The sequence below is a fragment of the Ascidiella aspersa genome, chromosome 5, assembly GCF_963924565.1.
Source record: "Ascidiella aspersa chromosome 5, kaAscAspe10.2, whole genome shotgun sequence".
In the NCBI taxonomy this organism is placed as follows: domain Eukaryota; kingdom Metazoa; phylum Chordata; class Ascidiacea; order Phlebobranchia; family Ascidiidae; genus Ascidiella; species Ascidiella aspersa.
The window spans coordinates 31,032,204-31,053,386 of record NC_139451.1 but is presented as its reverse complement, the minus strand read 5'-3'; the positions used below and the strand labels follow the sequence as shown (position 1 = coordinate 31,053,386).

The 21,183-nt window shown below is 37.9% G+C and overlaps 1 non-coding gene across 1 annotated transcript; it reads left to right on the top strand.

Annotated features, from left to right (window-relative positions):
• Positions 1–20,420: 20,420 nt before the first annotated feature.
• Trnaa-ugc (transfer RNA alanine (anticodon UGC)) lies at positions 20,421–20,492 on the top strand. The gene has a single exon. It is a non-coding gene; the product is annotated as a tRNA-Ala (tRNA).
• Positions 20,493–21,183: the final 691 nt, after the last annotated feature.

The window sequence follows — 21,183 nt, the reverse complement described above, 5'->3', positions numbered from 1 at the left end:
TCATATTAATTAAATTTAAACTTATTTGTGTTAATTCCTTATGTTTTAGTCGCTTACAAAACGTTCACTGAAGTGGATTGCTTCGTGAACCCCATACACTTAATATTTGGGTCGCCGCGCAAAAAAGTTGGAGAAAAACTGAGTTAAGGCATAATCGAGGGACGTGCAATGTAGGGCCTTGAAGGCGAAGTAAGGCCAGTAATACCAATTTAGTGCAAAACATAACATTATATCACGAAAATTAGTTTCAAACGAAATAATGGGTATTTTAACTTCAATTAAATGTAATCGACCGCTTCTAAACAAGTCATCACTAACATTTAGCCTACTTCAAATTAGCAGTTGCAAAGAAGGCGCCTTTTGTTATATATTTCAGGTTTTATATTTGTTAAACACAGCTCGCGAACGATTACCGATACGTATGAAGCAGCGGGTTTGATTACAAGTCTCATTAAACTAATTTGCCTCGACCAATCAACCACACTATTACTTCAAGGTATTTGCTGTAGTCTGATTACAAATCCACACAGGTTTTGTTGGCTATTATGGGCAAGCCGGCAAGCACAACCCCTCACTGTATTGACTAGACAAGACTGGTTATATTGATATAAGCTTTCGCATATATAAGTTGAAAGTTTGCATAAAAGAGGAAAGGCAACACCAAAAAGCGGAAATGATTTATAACCCGGAGCCTTTTTGGCAGCCGGGAACTTTAACAATAACGCGTTCACACAAGTGAAATACTTTTATCTGTTACGGAAGTATGTGTCACGATATAACATTTATCATGTGTGAAACAGCCGAATGCTTTGTTCTCAGAATGACAACGAGTGTTTGGTAAAAGGCGTGAAAAAGTGACAAATCATAAATCGTAACATATTTGATAAATAAAACAATACAATAAATTCCAAATTATCCACTAATTATTACTTATGACGCTACACGTATTTTATTCCGATAAGGTGGTCATATTAAAAGCCAAATAAAAAACGGCAAAAGTGTAGGCTAATGCATATTCTTATGAAGCACAGGATGCATGAGCGATACCATTGCATTTGTCGCAAAATTTGAACGTTTATTGCAAACAAATTGATGGCTTGAAATCAAAGAAATTATAAAAAGCAAGGCATGGTGCCAAACTTTTGTCTGTCGAAAAAACGTAAGCCTTCTTGTGCGAGGTTCGATCCTTCGTACTATATTCCAATGCCGATAACCGATATTTGTGACAGGTAGTGCCGTTCCAAACCAATAATGACGTCAATATTTTCATCAAATTAGAAAGTTGGACAAATCTAAATTCTATACCAAATTATTGTGCCTTAAGGAGGGTCTTTAGTTAAATTTAATTGTTATATTTATATATAATCGGCTTTTTTAGTAAGAAAACGCCCTGTTTAATCGTAAATATGTTTGGGATGTATTTTCGGATCGGCACCGATACCACCCTAAGTATCGGACGAGTATCGACTCAAATCCGATTCGTGTAGCCCACTGGGTCTCAAACTTTTTTAGCATATTTCGGCACACTGAAAAAATCAAGAAAAAAGCGGCACACTTTCTGTAAAAAATAATATCATAACTTTACAATCGCCGTTAAGATTTTAATGTCAAGGACATAATTAAATATTTTAATATTCTTGGGTAATAACTAATAACTATATTTGCCTAATTCAAAACAGGGTAATCAGGTTGCCCAATAGGCTATATAAAAACAAGTTTTACCATTTTCTCGGCATAATACCTCTTGGCATTGGGTATCGGTATTCCTAATTACGACAAAGCAATTTTGTTTAGCCCATGCGTAACCAATCAAAGAATCACTTAAATCGATTCTTAATTGGGTGATTAATCGACTTTTGGCGTATTACCGCTTCACAATGCCGCGAATTTAAAAAGTTTAAACCAGGGGTGTACAACTCAAACATGCCGACGTGCCAATTTTTATCTTACAACTTCTTCTCGTGCCAAAGTTTAGCAACTATTTTTTTCTAATATTAAAAGCGCTTTTATACAAAAAATAAAAACAATATATATAATATCAGAAGTAATTGTTTGTTGTCGTAATTGCTGGGATTGTTTTGTATTGTGAATAAACAATGACAGTAGGCTGTGAAACAAATTTAGCTTTTTTGACAATTGGCTGTATTTTTGGGGGGCTTGTGTGCCATTTTTATTAGGTCGCGTGCCTCATGTTGGACACCTCTGGTCTAAACCAAAGCGCTACTTCTCTACTGTGACTAATGGTATCGAATAAAACGGCCACCGACAGCTTTACCTGCATTTCTTATGCGATGATCGTTTGCTATTAGGCGTTGAATTGGAAGCGCGTTGCAAGCGTGAAATTGCAAGCTGGCCTCGGAGATCAATTAGCCTTGATTTGCCGCACGAGCCAACTGTCCGAAGTTGGCTATAAGAGCGACGGATATCTTGTGCTCTGTCAGTCATTTTGACAGCAATATGACAACTAGACAGTTAATTAGACGATTTAGCATTGCTGTAGAGTAATTTTTTAAAAGTACGCAGCATATACCGTAAAAGTGTTTTTTTTCGAGGGCTGCTTGTTTATTTAGCACAAACTATAGTGGTTCTAAAACCGGTGGCTGCGACATGCACACAGTGTGCTTAGGGTGATTCTAAGTGTGCAGCGGAACTTTATAGAATTTCGACAAACATCTTTTTGTATTGAAAATGGATTGCGGGTCAGCTTGCGAGACTTTAATTTCACGAATTTCAAAACTATAAGAATATAGGAATTTGCACAAGGCTGCTTAAATGGACACTATTAATCCAAAAACTGCTACAATATTAAAATATTTACCTATGCCCTTGATATATAGTAAGGGCAATTCAAGTCATGATATTATTTTTTGCAGAAAGGGTGATATTAACTACATCGTTTCTGATCGACTGTTGTACAGCTCATAAATGCTACAAAGCAAATTATTAAGAGTAAAAGATTTATAAATTTTGTTTGGGGATATGGTCCCTGTGACTCCCCTGGCTACGCCCAGGGTTGGTGCGTTAACATTCTACTCGAAAAAACCCGAGTAACCAGGCAAATGACAAAGAAACGATAAAAACGGCCGCCGACCCTAGTTTTTCTGTTGTTGAGGTAAAGTACCGGTTAATCCCCATCCACATCGAGTGCGAATTATCCGCCGCTAATCCTACTCGAACACTTTGGGACAGAATAAGGCTCGAATCTTTGCGCCGCTAAACGCAAGCCTAATACAAATAGGCGTAGAGTTAAGCTTGGAACCGTATTCGGCCAGAATCCGACTCGGGGTGACAACTGCTGTTGGGTTAAGGCGGGGTGAGAGGCAATTGCGATTTTGAAGAGACGTGACTGTAATTGCTATCAATGACAAAAACTGAAAAACGGTTGAAACGTTGTTTTTTTAGTGGGGGGTCGGGTTATTATTGCAGATTAGATTATTTTCCGAGAGAATTGGCCTGAAAAAATAGGTCAAATATTTTATGTCGTTTTTGTTTTAATGTGAATAAAGTTAACATGAAACACAGTTGAAACATGTTTTTTTTTTCGATTTTGTTTATGCCGATTGGGGTTAATTTTATTCGAGATAAATTCTAAAATGTATAGTTTATATAATTGGGGGTTGCAGGTTTATTAAATTATTATTTCAGGAAAGCAATCTTAAGAAAATTAAAAGTTTTTATGTAAAAGTTTGTTGTATAGCCTTCTGTTAAGGGATACGAATAGCAAGTAACATTAATTGTATAGTTAAAACTGTTTTGGGGGTTTTCGTTTTTCAGATTAAATGGTTAATTATTCAAGGAAAAAAAATGTGCTTCAAACGTGTCAAAAGTGGTTTCCCGTTGAAGTTGAGGCGCAATATTATTTTACAGCAACAAATATTGTTAACCGTTGTCTGAATTAACTAAATATGGTAGGCTATAATGATATTCGGTTTCATTATTTATTAGGGTCAACTGACTCGATAACCATTTTGTGGTTCTTCGTTGATCTTTTGCTACTGTGTTCGCATTTGTAGCAACAAACAAATAAACAGTTAAACAGTTAACCGTTGTTTTGTATTCTGTTGTAGCCATTTGGTGCCAAAGTAAAATAAGCCATGTCGTCGCTTCACAATCTGTATTACCTGAACTCTCTGCCAAACCCCAACCAGCTTCGGCCTTATAACATGGAACAACTGTTTGCAGGTGCGTATAGACACGTTAAAACATTACATTAATGTTGTGGTTTAGGTTTAGCAAGGTAGCTATAATGTGTATCTGTTTCTTAGTGTAACTGAAACGAACATAGACACATGTTCATTATGCGATCAAGCCCTTCTGTGTCGCACTGTCCAACGATAATGGCACCTAATATAAATGTGACCGAAGGTCGAGAGTTCGAACCTCGCCGCAGGCTTGTTGTTTCTAGCCTGGGCTTGCTTGCACTATAATCTTGATCAGGCTGACTAATTTCTGCAGGTCTTTTTGAGGCATCTCATGTCTGTTTCTAACTGTTCACTAAGTCGAAGTAGAAGTAAGTGCTATAAATTAACAATACCCAAGTTTCAAAACTCTTAGGCCGCAAACTGTAAAAAAGGTGGAATAACATATTGTGAAAAAAATTTCTAACCACATTTTGTGGGTGAATGAGTTATATGACAACCCATTTATCGATTTCTGAATATCAGTCATTTTACCAAAATAAAAACAGTGACTTAAATGCTCATTGACTTAGGTCAGTGCTTCCCAACCAGTGGGTCGCGAAGCTATTTCAGGTGGGTCGCAAAGCAATTCTAAAAATTACAGTTTTCTATCAGATCGGGAAATTATTGCATTATATTATATTACGTAACATTTTCATTTATGCAACAACATCACAAATACGTAACAATTAGATGTGTTGTGTCGCATTAACTATTTCAGTACGTAAGCTAGTAATCAAGATGCAGGTTTTATGTAACTCTATTCGTTGGGTGATTTCTCATTGTGAGTTGCGCAATAAAACTTGCATTAAAAGTGGATCGCGAACTGAAAAGGTTGGCAAGCACTGACTTAGGTCATTACAACACTGCAGATTACATTCTGAAGAACGGTCAGTTGGGACGAAAGCATCGCAGGAGTCGAACAGCCTTCACTTCACGACAACTTCAAGCACTAGAGGGCGCCTTCGACGAGCGCCAGTACCCGGATGTTGAGACCCGGGAGGCCCTAGCCGTCCAGACCGCCCTTTCCGAGGCCAGAATTCAGGTGGGCCGGCGATCTAATAAAAAATATTGGTTGGATTTGTAGACCAGTGTTTAAAAACTATTTTTTCTTCGTTGGTTGGCAAAACATCGGAAAATCCTGTGTTGTCTATATCAGTGCTCTTCAACCGGTGTGCACTGTAAAAAAACAACAAAATATGCGTGGGGTACACCAGTACATAAGATATACAAGGGTGCATCACAAACTTTTATTGAACAATTAACATTTGACATTTTTAATGACAAAACAGTCATTAAATATTCTCTTTGCTGTTTTCTCAAGTTTGTTTTAATTCTGTTTTATGACATGCAGTAGTACTCGCAAGCAGCCTGCAGCCATAATCGAACCCTCACCGACAGTGTGTGAAACTTCGGCAGCTCCACTCGGTTTAATTGACACGATATGTATAAACATGTTTCATATCGCTTGTTACCTTTTAAGTAAACATGGTACGTGAGTTCGTTACAACAACTTAAAGGGTTTACAAAACCAAAAAAAGTTTAAACAGCACTGGTGTACATTATTAAGCGAAAGCAACTTGCCTCGTACTAGAGAGGTATGCTCCGTTTTAACTACATGCAGATTAAATTATACAAAGTAAAAAAAGTGGTATTTTTGTGTTTTTTATATTTTCAAGTTGCCCAAGGATTTTAGGATCCGTTTTTTTCGCCCACATTTAAGCGGACAGCAAAAACCTTTCGCTTTTTTTATGTATTTTTTAAACCTATCCCCCTTTTCGTTATGTCCAATGAGCGCAGGGTACACGCCACTCGAAACGACCGGCTTACCGCCTCTAATCGAGAGTGGATCGCTTAATCCGACTTAAGGGCGACGGGATTTGGGCAAGTTTTGTGGGAAAGATCAACACACTCGGGCGCTCTTGGCGACTTTGCGGGTGCGAATATCCGTGAAGCGACTGATTTGGACTGCTGGAAGTTGTCGAGCCCCTTTTGCGGAGTTAATCGATTTTTTTAACTTGTTTGTGAGAACAAAAAAAATCAACTTTACCTTAAAACTCGGAATTTTTTATTTATTTTAGGCGTGTTTATAATTAGATAAGAATTGAAATTAGATCGTTACATTTTTTTTTAAATTTCTTTAAGATTGTTAGGTCCGCTATTTTGCGGAATTAATCTATTTTTTAACTTAAGAACAACAGAAAAAAACTAAATATTTTATTTGGGGTTTTAATTTTTTTCTTCGTTATATTAGTTTTAAATATTGTTTGAATTCATTATTCATAGAAGGACACAACGAAACAAATGCGATAGAAAAAAGTCGTGATAAAACACATCAGATTTTTATTTGTTTATCTATTTTTGCATCAGATTTTTTACTTACTTTTGTTTTTTCAGCGTACAAAAGAGCGACGTCTAGCGGTTCAAATTTTGTACATGTGAAACGTCAATTTAATTTGTTTCAGGTTTGGTTCAAGAATCGTCGAGCAAAGTTTCGTCGCCAGCAAAAACAGCAGCAAAATGACCAGCAGACCCCAGGATCAGTAGCTTCGGTGTCGCAACTCGACAAGGACAAGGAACATTCACATGGTAAAGTAGTAGAAAGCTAAAGACTGACATATCAAAGATATTACACCTGGTGTTCAAATTTTCAGGTCTTTGCCAATCCTATTAAACGCTTTTGGGTAGGAATAGTCATAAAAGTGTCTGAAAATCGAAAGTTTTTTTTTTCGGACCATACAATTGCGACAAAAAAATAAATGCAAAATCAATTTTCGGCCCGTATAATTAGGGATACGCTAAATTAATCCAATAACTCAAACTAGGCCCATTTCTGATTAAATTATCGTTTATCCAACCTAGAAAACAGCATGGAGATAACAACCTGATCATAAGATAATTAACGGTTATTTTCCTTGCTAATATACTTTATTAAAGTACTAAATGTTGCAAAAACAACTCAAACTTGTATTTTCTTCTGCAGACTCCGGTGTAGTATCTGAACCCACAAAAGCAGATTCTAAGCTGAAATGTAAAGTGGAAGACAGGTGAGAAGTCTACCATTGCTTAATCGCTGTTCATAAATTATTATCTGCATTAATGCCTACCGGAGAATAGGATAAGTTTTTACCTATATCTTTATGAAATCCTGCAAGACAAAGATAATAAATGGCAGATTATTTTGGCATTTATTCATTTAAATGGGCTTTACCAAACATTATTTCGTTTTTACTTTTTTTATTTAAATCTTTCTATTTACTTTCATTTATTTAAAAGCTTTACGCGTTTTACATTTTTCAAAAAGATAATATTATTTTTGTCATAAGAGGTAAAAAAATATATTTAAAAAGGGCATTGTTAATTTGCTAGAAACAAACATGTTTCTCCACTAAGTTTTTTTGGCTTTAGAACGCAGAAGTCGCCCAAAACAGACGGGAGTCGTTGTGATGTAACCAGATCCACCGAAGTTGTTGCAGGTATACAATTGTTTCTTGTGAATTAACATTTTTCACCCCGGCGATAATCAAGATAATAAGGTGGTTGAAGGAACATACCAGTATTTTTACAGATTTGGCATAGATTTAACTCTTACAACAAGCCCTATTGTTTATTACCTGATAATAAACTGCTCGGCAAAAAACAAAACGCACTATGTTAAAAATTAGAGGAGACAGATATAGCCTACGTTTTAAGACTGGGCTGTATAACCCAAAATACTGGGTGATTTTTATTTTCCAGCGCAATAAGGTATTCAGATTTGTTAACTACTATATTCTTCTTGAGCATCATTTAGGTAGGCAAAGTATTTGCGAATTGACATCGGTCAACTACAAAGCGAGCACAAATCATTTAACAGTTTAGAAAATCATAAAACCTGACCATTGAACTTTAATTGCAGAAAGTTCAAGTAACAGCGCCGCCAGTGGCGGGAATTACGCCACTTTTCAGACACTTGCCAATGATAGACTCTTCTCGGTAAGAAACATTATTCAATTTTTAATTTTTCCTCGCTTCTAACCGAAAGCGTCAAAGTTGAATTATTTCAACTTTTCCGCAACCGAAAGCGTTTTTTAAAAACGTTTGACGTTAACGGTAGACGCGTCTAGTGTGAACCAGCCTTAAAACTCTCGCAACTCATAAAATTAAGTGGACTGGCCTTTAGCCCAACCTGTCGTTCTTTAGCCCAACCTGACTTTCTATTTTGTTATTTAAGTGCAAAAAAAACTATTTTTAGTTATTTTAGTAGTCCCAAAATCAGATTTCGGTTTGGCGTTTCGGACTAACGGAGTTATAATATTTCAAATTACGAGTTGCTTTTAGCAGGCACGGATCCAGTTTTTTTTTTATGGGGGGCAATGGAAAGGGCGTCACAAAATTTAGTCAGTGTGACGCCAAAAAAGTTACGTTAAAATGCGTCGTCATCAAAAAGTAACCTTCAGAACACCTCATAGTTGGTTTATTTAGTAAAGGTTAAGGGCAGACGGCAGAGGTGATATTTACGACATAAGCTATAAATAAACTATCTATTTTGTCGCCTGGCCTAAATTAAATCTAATTTTACTGATTATAGTGTGATTATTTTTTTATGGTATTCGAAACCATTGACAGCTTACCTTATTTTTTTAGCAACCTCGTCCAAACCTTCTACCTCACCACTTCAACTACTTGTTACACCGCCCATTGTTTTTCCCTTGGAACACTTTGAATCCGTTTGGTGAGAGTCTTTCCATGACCAGACACTAACTCTATGTAAACCATAGATATTAGTAGTATACTGCCCTGTACAACGGGATTTGTGACATATATCAAGGGCGTTATTTTTTACAAAAACAAAATATTAACAGGAATCAGTGTTTCAATGGCCCAGGGGCCGAATAATGTGCTTTTATAAAGCAAACAAGGTTGTGTAACAGCTTATAAAACAGGCCGGAACTATTTTTTTAGAACTTACAAAAATACGAGAGATTATTAGCAATGTGGCTAACAAGATAAAAAAAAAACGCTGACTTTGAAGTAACAAGACTTGTTACAAGACGTAATGGAACACTAAGGAATATTCTTAATGCCAAGAACGTCTCTGTTAAGACCTTGCCTTCAATAGATGTTGGAGTATGACTTGATCGCCACACGAACACGTCTCCTGGTTCGTTGTTGGCTTGCAGAGAATGCACAGCCACAATTCCAAGATTGTCTATATTGCTGATATGCCGGAATTCTCTGATGCTAGGAATAGCAAAATGGTCAAAGGCCGTCCTCTTGATAATGGCCTCAAAAGATCCGTTTTGAAGTCTGATTTGTTGGGTAGTTACTGCACGAGCTTTGAAATAAGAATCGACAAAAGGGCAAGATTCCTGATTTTCAAGTAGCCGATCGGAAGCAACTTGCTCTCTTGATATGCCTGCACTAAACGGGACGTGGATTCGCCACGAAGGTCTTGGAGCTGGCGGGAGATACAGTTCGTAAGAATCTTCGGATTCCGGGGAACGTTCGTGGCTATTTCTTCTGTAATTGTTTCTTCTTTCCGATGGATATCTTCTTATTGGTTGTGATCTTCTGCTTGATGGTGATCTAGATCTTATGGGCGATCTGGATCCTGAAATTCGTCTAATCAAAGGTGGAGTTCTTGGACCTCGAGATGGCTTGCTCAATTGTATTTTCGCTGTATGATTTTAGCAGCTGCTGAAGTAGATGCTTGAAGTCTATCAAGATTAACGAAGGGTTTACGTACCTTCTGGACAGGAGAATTTCTGCTTGAATCTGAGCTTGCAGAACTGATTGGCGAGAACTCTGGTTCTCGGCGTACAAACCCTGTTCTGTCCGCTTGCTGCGGTTCGGGTGAGTAGCCTCTATCTGGTTCAGTCACAAAAGCACTCGAGTTTGCTGTCTGAGTAGTAGCTATAAAAAGCCATTTTATATTGATTGAACACGCTATTTATAGACGAGAATCAGTTAAGAAAATTTCTGCGATAAAGAAAGATTTACGTCATTAATTCTTATAATACTTAACAAAATATCACGTGATAACAAGGCGTGGTTTAAACCTTTTTCACACTTATTTCTGACGCGAAACATACAAATTTTACGTCAAAATGCGATTGCGAAACAGCCTCTGTCTGCAGTTAAAATGTCAACAGTTTAAAAATCACACAACCGGGGAAACCGACTAATGTTCAGACCGCGGTGTTTTGAAACATATACAAAAAAACGGATGTAAATAACTTGACGCATAAAAATTGGTGTCAACAATTTGAATTTTTGCAAATTCGCTGCAAATATTATGTGGTTGCAAGAAATCTACGTAACGGAATTTTACCGAAAACTTTCCGCTTATCGTTTGCACATTGGCTGCAAGGAGTAACGTAAACATTAGAATATGGTTACAAAGAATTTAGGCCATAGATTTTTACTGAAAATTTTCCGTTACGACACATCGATTAAAACAAAAATTCTCTGTGTAAACACAATATGACAAAATGGCTTCTACAAATATTCCCACGCTAGATTTTGGAACAGCTTGCATATTAAAAGCTGGTTATTTGTTTGTGAAATGTGTGTGGACACGTGGACGCGAAAATTGTTCGATCACATAACGCATTTGCGCAATTGTTTTAGTCAGATTCCTGATTCCTCGAGAAAGTTTTCTCTTTGGTGCCTGAATTAGCAACCGAGGACTTTGATGTCAGCGTTCGCTGAGTTGCTCGAAATTGTTGTGTGCTTGACACACCATTGCATTGCTGTGGATTGAGCTTTTCAGGCGATCTGTGCGGCAGCAGGGGAAACTCCCTGTTTGGTGCGTTGTAATTTTGACGTCACCGGAAAGCCATTCATTGTGCGCTGCGCTGTGCTGTGACCTTTCGCTGTCCAACGTGCTTTTGTATTCTGAAAAATGCGAAATATTTTTCGGCAGATGTGTGTTCGTATGTCTGGAACATTTTTATTGCAACACTTCAAACTTAGGTTATTAACATTTTGGTTATAGACACACATATTTTCTATACTTATATATATATATATAGGCGCGACAGGTTACACTTAAAGTTTGAGACAATTAATTACTGCAATATATTCATTTATATATTTTATATTTTATATAGTTTTTAAGCATTTTAGTAACATTAAGAAATCATCAATTAATCTATTGCAATAAATAATCATTCAATTTTACACAATATTTGATTCGTACAGTTTCTGCAAGATTTCACTCTATTACATTGGCGATACAATTACTTACATTCAACAGAGATTATAAATACGATTCATCAGGTTACATTTGTTATTCAAATTAATACAATACATATTCACATCATTTTGTTTAGTAAACGTCTGTTATTCAGTGTTCACGCAACATTCAGGTTTTCCTCTTATTTAATTATTCTTCGTCCTCCCCAGGTTCAAATGGGATTTCATTTTCGTTTGGTATTTCTATGACTTGCGGATTCGCATTTAAAAAGGGAAAACGTTGTTGAATATATCTCCTAACATTTTGTAACTGTGGGTTCATTATAGGCCGTAAGCGGATTAGACAGTTTCTTATCGTTGAAATTGTTAAGATTAGCCCCCACAATAAAGTTATTATTGTTAAGGTCGAGATTAGTGCATTAGCAATAGGGTTCGTTACCGTTGATATTAACATTAAGAAACTATTTCTCAGTAGTTTTTCTGGGCTGCCATGTAAAGGGTTCGAAAGGGCGTAGGTTGAGTCATTAGTTTCTTGCCCCTCTATAAAATATTTCAGGCGTTCTGCCTGAAGGCTTGAAGTGCGGAGAGTTGCAATGATCGCATCTAAATCATTTGCTTGATTTGAGTCATAGCCTAATTCCATGGAAGTTATGGCAAAATCATTGGCTATATGGGATACATTGATTGGCATTAGTGTTGGTGAAAGTTGCGTCACATCGTTCGATGTGTGCACTAATGTATAGTTTAGGAAAAGATAAAATGTTCCTTTTATCTTGAAACGTAAAATTCGATTAGGTTTGTACGTTTCTAAGTGGTCGATCGAAGTAGAGGCGTAATTCGCAGTTGTGTACTGGAACACCGTCTGATGGGGTTTATCGGTTGCTAGCTTACCGATTCTGTCCATAAGAGGGCGTGTGGCATATAGCCCTTTGTACGCCAAATGCCGCCGTAAGCGCAATGTTTCAGTTGAACAAGCGATTTCAGAAATTGTATCGCCAGTTCGAATTGCGTACTTTGGTGATCCTGATAAAATTGATAAGATCTGCGTTGGGAATAACGCAGCTTGGTTTTTTAGTGATAAGGATATGAGTCGCTGAAGTTTGCACTCTAGGTAATTAATTTGACTGGTTTGTGATTTTATAGTGTCTGTAAAATCATCTTCCAGGTCCTGCAGGTACGAGAGGAAAAGTTTTGGGACATTGTCCCGTTTCAAGAGGGGAGACGCACTTTTGAATGAGTTTAATTCGCAATCATATGGAATCATTACGAAATCGCCGAAACCACAAATTGCGCCGCGATCAACGCATTGAGATTTCGCTGAACACAAGGTCCAGTGATGTATTGAAATTGAGAGGCTTTTTATCTCTAAACGGTACGGTATACCTTCGTCAGAAAAATGTAATGACAAAGTTGTATTTTTCGCAAATTTTATTTGCGGACATTTTAAGTTTCGGGGCGGTTGCCATATAAAACTTATATGGTTCAATTCGCAATGTCCGTTTCTAACATCGCAATGTGTTAGTTCTTGATAAGGGGAAATGATTTTGTTATTTTGATGGTCATAGAGGAGAGTCGATCGTGTCAATACAGCGTTGACAACAGTTTCATGAGTAGTAGTTGGCCAAACATACTTATATTTAGGACGGTTATGTGTTTTGAAAACACCTTCTTCGTTAGGCTGTAATTTTCCGATGCCATTGGCGTTTAGACTTTTATTCCACATATCGCATTCAATAGTGGAAGGCATATTATCATAATCGGTTATTTCGGAATGCGTTTTCGCACCAAAAAAATAATGAGTCATTTGTAATTTCGTTACTATTCGTTGACACGTAACTACTGGGATTTTAAGAAAGTGACGATTCGGTTTGTAAACAGCTACTTTGCATTGTTTAATTCTATGAGGAGTATGCGCGTGACAGGGAGGTGATGTTTGTATATCGTATTCCGCTTTCTTTAATTGGGGATTGCAAACTGGGAGGACGAACATAAACGATGCTTTACAAATATTTACATAAAATAATAAACACAATACTAACAAGCGTAGGGAATTCATTGTAGGTTAAGGGGCGTATTCTTCAAGGTAGGCGGGTCTCCTTGGAATACGTGCGCCGGATTTCCTTTGCGTTTGAGGTGTTGTATCTGGAGGTGAATCTCTAATATTTCGTTTCCGATTTCTGACTCGCTTGTGTTTGTTCTGTGGAGCAGAATGTTGGGATATTGTTGGAGTCTCATTGTCGGAGATTTCATTATCACCAGCTGAATATTTTATTATCTCGTCTAGCGTTCGCGCTGCTTTTAATCGATTTATTGAAACCACGTATGGCTTAGAGTTTCTGAGAACTGTATAATACTTTGGCGTTCTACTTATTACGTTATACGGGCCGTCAAACATTGGTTGTAAAGGTCGTCTAACCGCATCATGTCGTATATACACTTGTTTGCAAGTGTGCAAGCGTGGGTCCATATAAGTTTTCTGTTGCGCTGATTTTCTAGGTTGGCGATATTTGAAACGCTCTAAGAACCTCTGCTGTCGTCTCATGAAGCGGCTGTCAGGCTCTGCCTCATCGCATGCATCATTACCTTCGAAAAACTGGCCTGGCAAACGCAAATTTGTACCATAGATTATTTCTGTAGGGGTTGCCTGTAAATCTTCTTTATAAGATGATCTAATAGCTAACATCGCCATCGGCAGGCAATGATACCAGTCTTCCGTGCTTAAAGCCGCTTTCAATGCTTTTTTTATTATTTGGATATTTCTTTCAGCTGAACCGTTCGCTTGCGGGTTATACGCGGTCGTGTGTATATGGCGTATGCCAAGAAATTTCATAGCGGAATCCCACTCTGCGCCCATAAATTGGCTGCCTTTATCTGTTGTTAATATTTCTGGGACACCAAAATTTGCCACCCAAGCATGCATAAAAGCGTTTAATACGGTTTCGGCTCGAATGTCTGAGATAGGCGCAGCGACTGGATATCGTGAAAATCTATCAACTATGACCAGAAGATACGAACATCCACACGATTCGGGTAACGGACCTGCTAAATCGCAGTTTACTTGTTGAAATTTGCGTGACATGTCGGGGTACTGTTGCCACGGCGAAACAGTATGTCTAGTTACTTTTGTTCGTTGACAAGCGTTGCATGCGGTCGCCCACACCGTTACATCTTTTCGTAACCCAGGCCAAACATAACGCTCTGTTATCATTTTTATTGTTTTCTTTACTCCTGCATGGGACATATTATGTACACTGTCAAAAATTATACGTCGGAAACCAGTTGGAATTATCGGTCTACTGCGGTTTGGCATGCTTGTATCGCATAATAAGTTTTCGTTAGAATTGGGTACTTGCTTGCACTCTACTTTTAAGGAGTGGTTTCCTTCGAGGAACTCAATTAATTTATAGTCCTGTTTTTGTGCTGCCGCAATGTCGCTCCAATTGATTTGGGCTGCATGTTTAAAAATGTGATTTACATCGGGTCGTGACATTAAGTCAGCAACCAGGTTAGTTGCCCCAGGGAGGTATCTTATATCTGTTGTGAACTCGGATATATATGCTAAGTGTCTTGCCTGTCTATCGCAATCGGATACTCGCTCAGAGGCAAAGGCTTTGGTAATCGTTTTATGGTCAGTATAACAGGTAAATTTTCTTCCTTCAAGGAAATAACGGAAGTGCTTAATTGCCAAAACTATTGCTAATAATTCACGATCGAAAGTGCTGTAACGGCTTTGACATTGATTGAGGGATTTTGAAAAGAAACCCAGTGGCTCAACTTTCGAATCTATTTTTTGTTGTAGAACAGCGCCCACACTCTTATCTGACGCGTCGGTGACTAATGCGATCTCAGCATCCGGATTAGGATAAGCTAGCAGCGCATGATTCAACAAGCACTGTTTTGCTTTTTCAAACGCAAAATTCGCCTCGTCTGTCCACTGTACAATTGCATTTCGTTTTGACTTTTTACCCTTCATAAGGTCGTAGATTGGAGCTAAAGTTCTAGATAATAAGGGCACGCTGGGCGCAAAGAAATTTAACATTCCAGCGTACTTTCTTAAGCCTTTTGTATCCCTAGGTCTAGGGAAATCTTTGATTGCAGTTACTTTTTCCGGATTTGGTCGCACGCCTTCGGGCGTGATCACATGCCCTAGGAAGGTTACACTTTTTCTACCATAAACGCATTTTTTTGCATTCAACTTTAGGCCAAATTCGCTTAGACGTTGGAAAACTAACTTCAAGTGTTGTATATGCTCCGCCTCATTTCTGCTGAAAACTAGGATGTCGTCTACATAGCAAAATACAAATGTCAATCCTCTCATGGCGCAATCAATTAGCCGTTGAAAATTCTGCGCGGATGTCTTAAGGCCGAAAGGACTTCTAACAAAATGAAATAGACCTAAAGGTGTGGCGAGAGCAGTTTTGTGCCTGTCTTCATTAGCAATCGGCACCTGATGGAAAGCCGATTTAAGGTCAAGGCACGAGTAAATGCTCGAGCCGTGTAATAAATCATAACTGGTTCTAAGATTAGGTAAACCGTATTTATCATCAATTAGTAGTTTATTCAATTCTCTATAGTCTCCTACAATTCTTAATTCCTTAGTCCCTGCCTTTGGAACAGCGTGCATAGCCGTAGAATAATGTGAACAACTAGGAACCAGAAGTCCGGAGTCTACCATTTCCGTAATTTGTTTTTTTAATTGAGCATAGCGTTCTGGGTGAACTCTATGCACGCGAGCTGAGGGTGGTCTCCCAGGTTTTGTAACCTGCACGAACTTGGCGCGCTGGAATAGGTTTGGGGCAATATCTCCGAAAGTTGTGACGATACAGAGTTGAAATTTTTACACAGTCCTTGTATTGGTTACACCTTTCCAGCAATCACACTTTTTTTTTGTAGGGAGGTATTGCACGAAATTATGTTTGACTTCGGCGTGGAAGTCTACTGGGGAAGTGAGGTCTGGAAACTCTTTTATTAAGTTTTCGTATTGTATTTCAACCGGGATTTCGTTGCCATCAGTACGTTTAACATGATGTACGACCTTTAACTGCGTTTGTGATTTGGCGCACTCTAAAAGGTTGCTTGCTGAGTGCAAAACTAATTCATGTTCTCTAAGGAAGTCATAACCTAATATTGGCGTTTTAACTTCACATATATTGAAATTTCCTTCCATGGCGCCAAAACCTATATCAATATTAATTTGTTTCTTACCGTAACTTTTTATGTGACTGCCACTTGCTGTGCTAAAACGGGAGGGAACTTCTGTGGTATCGGCATAGGTTTTTGGTATAAAACTCTCTATGGCGCCACTATCAACCAAGTATATTTGATTTGAGATCCTATCTAAAACATACGGTAAGGTTTCATTAGATTCTAAGGCCACATATTGGTTACCTTTTCTTAAATGGTTTACATTTGGTCTGCCATAATTGCATGGCTGTTCACAGCGTTTTGCTTTATCTCCAAATAAATCATGATAATAACATATGTCTTTATTTTGTTGTGGTCTATGGGGAAAGTTCGACCTTTGGAATCCCGCGCCGTAATCTCTTTGCGCCCCCCTGCTACTATAATTTGTATTAGGCCGCGCGTCGCCGTATCGTTGACTCCGCATCGGGTAATCACGCCTTGCTGTTTGATAATATGAATTTTCGGGTTTTCGCGGGCTATTAAACGTGTTATTAAGTTTCCACGGCTGACGATAATTATTCTGATGTACATGGCTAGTTTTGTTACTCGTGGATGCACGCTGGGCAGTCATTAATTCATTTACTTTAGCGGTTAATGAAGCGATGGTGTCGGGTTCTTCAATCTTTTTAATAGCGCTACTAGTTTTTTTAGTAATGTCATGAAATTCATCTGCATATTTTCCTAAAACACGAAGGGTCTTACCTTTTTGGGCCTGTATTGTTGGTCTAATTATTTCTGGTAATAAATCTATAAATCTACTGTGCAATATTGCTTTAGCCGTCGCATCTGCCTCTGGGTCTAATGGGCAGAGAGCTAACAAACGGCCAATTAACATGGAGGGTCTCTCATTTGCCTCCGCACTTAAAGCATTTACCCTACGTACCCATTCGGTGGGGTTCGTTCCAAAAACATGACTCAAAATCGCCCTTTTTAACTCCGTATATGGCTTTTTAGCAAGGCTCGCTTCTGCTAATTGCGTAGCATATTTGCTAGATTGATCTGCGGTAAAACTAGCGGCCAGCAACGCGAACCTATTGTCCTCGTTGTCTATGCCATTCGAATCATAAAATTTATCCAAAAATACAAAATACGATTTAATTTTTGCGCTCGACCAGACGGACGGTATCTTGAGTAAAGAGTTTCTTAAACTTCCAATGCCATTATCCTCGTTTTTGCTCGAATGAGAGCTTGAGTCATCATTTGGGGTGCCTAATCCTGACGTGGTTGGGATATTATCGCTAAAATCAGGGGTTTGATTTTGTGGCAAAGCTATATTTTGGGTTTCTGGGGTATCAGTGGGATTTTGTATACCCATTGACCTAGCAGCCGCGACGGTGTCGCTGTCATCTGTTTGTTCGTTAGAGGCCATTAGTGCCTTGGCGTGGCTACGGGTAATTCTAGGCGAATATTCAGACGTTTTTAATTTTTCCTTTTTTTTAGAGGGAGGTTTGAAAGTTGCCTTTCGTTTAATTTTACTAACAGAAAACTGAACGTTGCGTTTCATACACTTAAAAATACGGACATTTACTTACTAATATTCAATTGGTCGAAAAGCACGCTCGTTGAAATCTCGGTGTACAGGGCTGTCGGCGAAAAAGATGTGCACAATTTTCCTTGTGCAGTCGGGTCGGGGTCGATCCAAAGTTCCGCGGTTGACGGCAAAGTATTTGACCAAGACGTCTACCTTCGTATCTGGATTGTTGCCTCTGGAGTTCTTCGAATCCTTCACTCGATGGAACCAATTTGAAGTAACAAGACTTGTTACAAGACGTAATGGAACACTAAGGAATATTCTTAATGCCAAGAACGTCTCTGTTAAGACCTTGCCTTCAATAGATGTTGGAGTATGACTTGATCGCCACACGAACACGTCTCCTGGTTCGTTGTTGGCTTGCAGAGAATGCACAGCCACAATTCCAAGATTGTCTATATTGCTGATATGCCGGAATTCTCTGATGCTAGGAATAGCAAAATGGTCAAAGGCCGTCCTCTTGATAATGGCCTCAAAAGATCCGTTTTAAAGTCTGATTTGTTGGGTAGTTACTGCACGAGCTTTGAAATAAGAATCGACAAAAGGGCAAGATTCCTGATTTTCAAGTAGCCGATCGGAAGCAACTTGCTCTCTTGATATGCCTGCACTAAACGGGACGTGGATTCGCCACGAAGGTCTTGGAGCTGGCGGGAGATACAGTTCGTAAGAATCTTCGGATTCCGGGGAACGTTCGTGGCTATTTCTTCTGTAATTGTTTCTTCTTTCCGATGGATATCTTCTTATTGGTTGTGATCTTCTGCTTGATGGTGATCTAGATCTTATGGGCGATCTGGATCCTGAAATTCGTCTAATCAAAGGTGGAGTTCTTGGACCTCGAGATGGCTTGCTCAATTGTATTTTCGCTGTATGATTAGCAGCTGCTGAAGTAGATGCTTGAAGTCTATCAAGATTAACGAAGGGTTTACGTACCTTCTGGACAGGAGAATTTCTGCTTGAATCTGAGCTTGCAGAACTGATTGGCGAGAACTCTGGTTCTCGGCGTACAAACCCTGTTCTGTCCGCTTGCTGCGGTTCGGGTGAGTAGCCTCTATCTGGTTCAGTCACAAAAGCACTCGAGTTTGCTGTCTGAGTAGTAGCTATAAAAAGCCATTTTATATTGATTGAACACGCTATTTATAGACGAGAATCAGTTAAGAAAATTTCTGCGATAAAGAAAGATTTACGTCATTAATTCTTATAATACTTAACAAAATATCACGTGATAACAAGGCGTGGTTTAAACCTTTTTCACACTTATTTCTGACGCGAAACATACAAATTTTACGTCAAAATGCGATTGCGAAACAGCCTCTGTCTGCAGTTAAAATGTCAACAGTTTAAAAATCACACAACCGGGGAAACCGACTAATGTTCAGACCGCGGTGTTTTGAAACATATACAAAAAAACGGATGTAAATAACTTGACGCATAAAAATTGGTGTCAACAATTTGAATTTTTGCAAATTCGCTGCAAATATTATGTGGTTGCAAGAAATCTACGTAACGGAATTTTACCGAAAACTTTCCGCTTATCGTTTGCACATTGGCTGCAAGGAGTAACGTAAACATTAGAATATGGTTACAAAGAATTTAGGCCATAGATTTTTACTGAAAATTTTCCGTTACGACACATCGATTAAAACAAAAATTCTCTGTGTAAACACAATATGACAAAATGGCTTCTACAACTTAATAGTTAAAAACACTTGCTAAGCCATGAGTAACAAATAGAAGTCAAAATTGGTCAAAACGTTTTAACAAAATAGAGTTATGTGTTACCAATAGAAACGACAGATTAAATAAAATACCCAACCCTAACTATGAAGGACTTTTGGACGTTTATTTACAGCCATTTAAAAATGTTTATATATGTTTGGACTTATTTATTTTCAGGCTGCACCAGTGATTTCAGCAACAGAACTCCTTGGCAAGCAGACATTGCCAACCACCATCAGATTTTTGATGATGTACCAAAATAAAAGTCATGCATTGACCGTTGTGCTAATAGTTTATTTATCTTAGAATTAGGGAAAGGGCATCTTAAAGAAAGGCCAATGTAGCACCTTATCTTAAAGGCTTGCAATGAAAAAATAATTTTATTACCTACTTTGAAAAAGTAAAAATCTAATTTCCATGTAATTTTTATTCGAATACTGGCCTATGAATATACATAAGCTATAAAAAATGGCGTATACATGGAAAAAACAATAAAAATAATTTAAAGTGTGATATATTACCCTACTTTATACAGTTGCACATTAGTAGTAAATCATCAAAGAATTCCAGCTCATACAAAAGAAGTCCATAGCTCGTCATATTTAGATACGATTTCGCCGTACCTATTCGTCGGGGATGTAGCTCAGTGGTAGAGCGCATGCTTTGCATGTATGAGGCCCCGGGTTCGATCCCCGGCATCTCCACACTTCTTTTTTTACACCTTACATATTTTAATGTTGGCTGGCGATTTTAAATATCATTTTTGACTATGATGTAATATATTTGGCATAATTTTATGTTGCAAAACGCATAATATTATAAAAACAATTATTTTTTAGTTCTGAATAAATACATTGAGAAAAACGAAATACATTTCAAGTTAAGTTCATCATAATTAGGCTACAGCGAAGAGCGAAGTACAATTTAAAAAATGTAGGCCAATACAAAGAAATAACAAGAAATTGTTTAAACTAAGTTCTCGCGAAAGTACAACTAAAAGATCTGCAATTAAGGTTCATAATTTGTACAGAAAGTGCTGAAATGGGATAGTTAAATATTTATTTCAGGCGCAAAGTTAAAATGAATTACAGCCGATAAGTACTTAGGCGCAAAGTTTGTTTTAACTGATTAAATAAAGCTAAGAAAACTGTTTAAATTTACCGAACTGCTGTTTATGTAAGCTTTCATAGTTAGATATATTTTGATCTGCAGGCTATGATCAACTAGCAAAACAACTCAATAAACATATTAGTTTGATAAATTTGTGAGAATTGTCAGGCTGCATTCCATAAATTATGGCAAAACGTTTTGGCCTAAATCCTACGCCAAAAACGTGCTACTTTACGTTGTAAATAATTCCCTTTGGTGTGACACCAGAGATATCTTTATATCGTC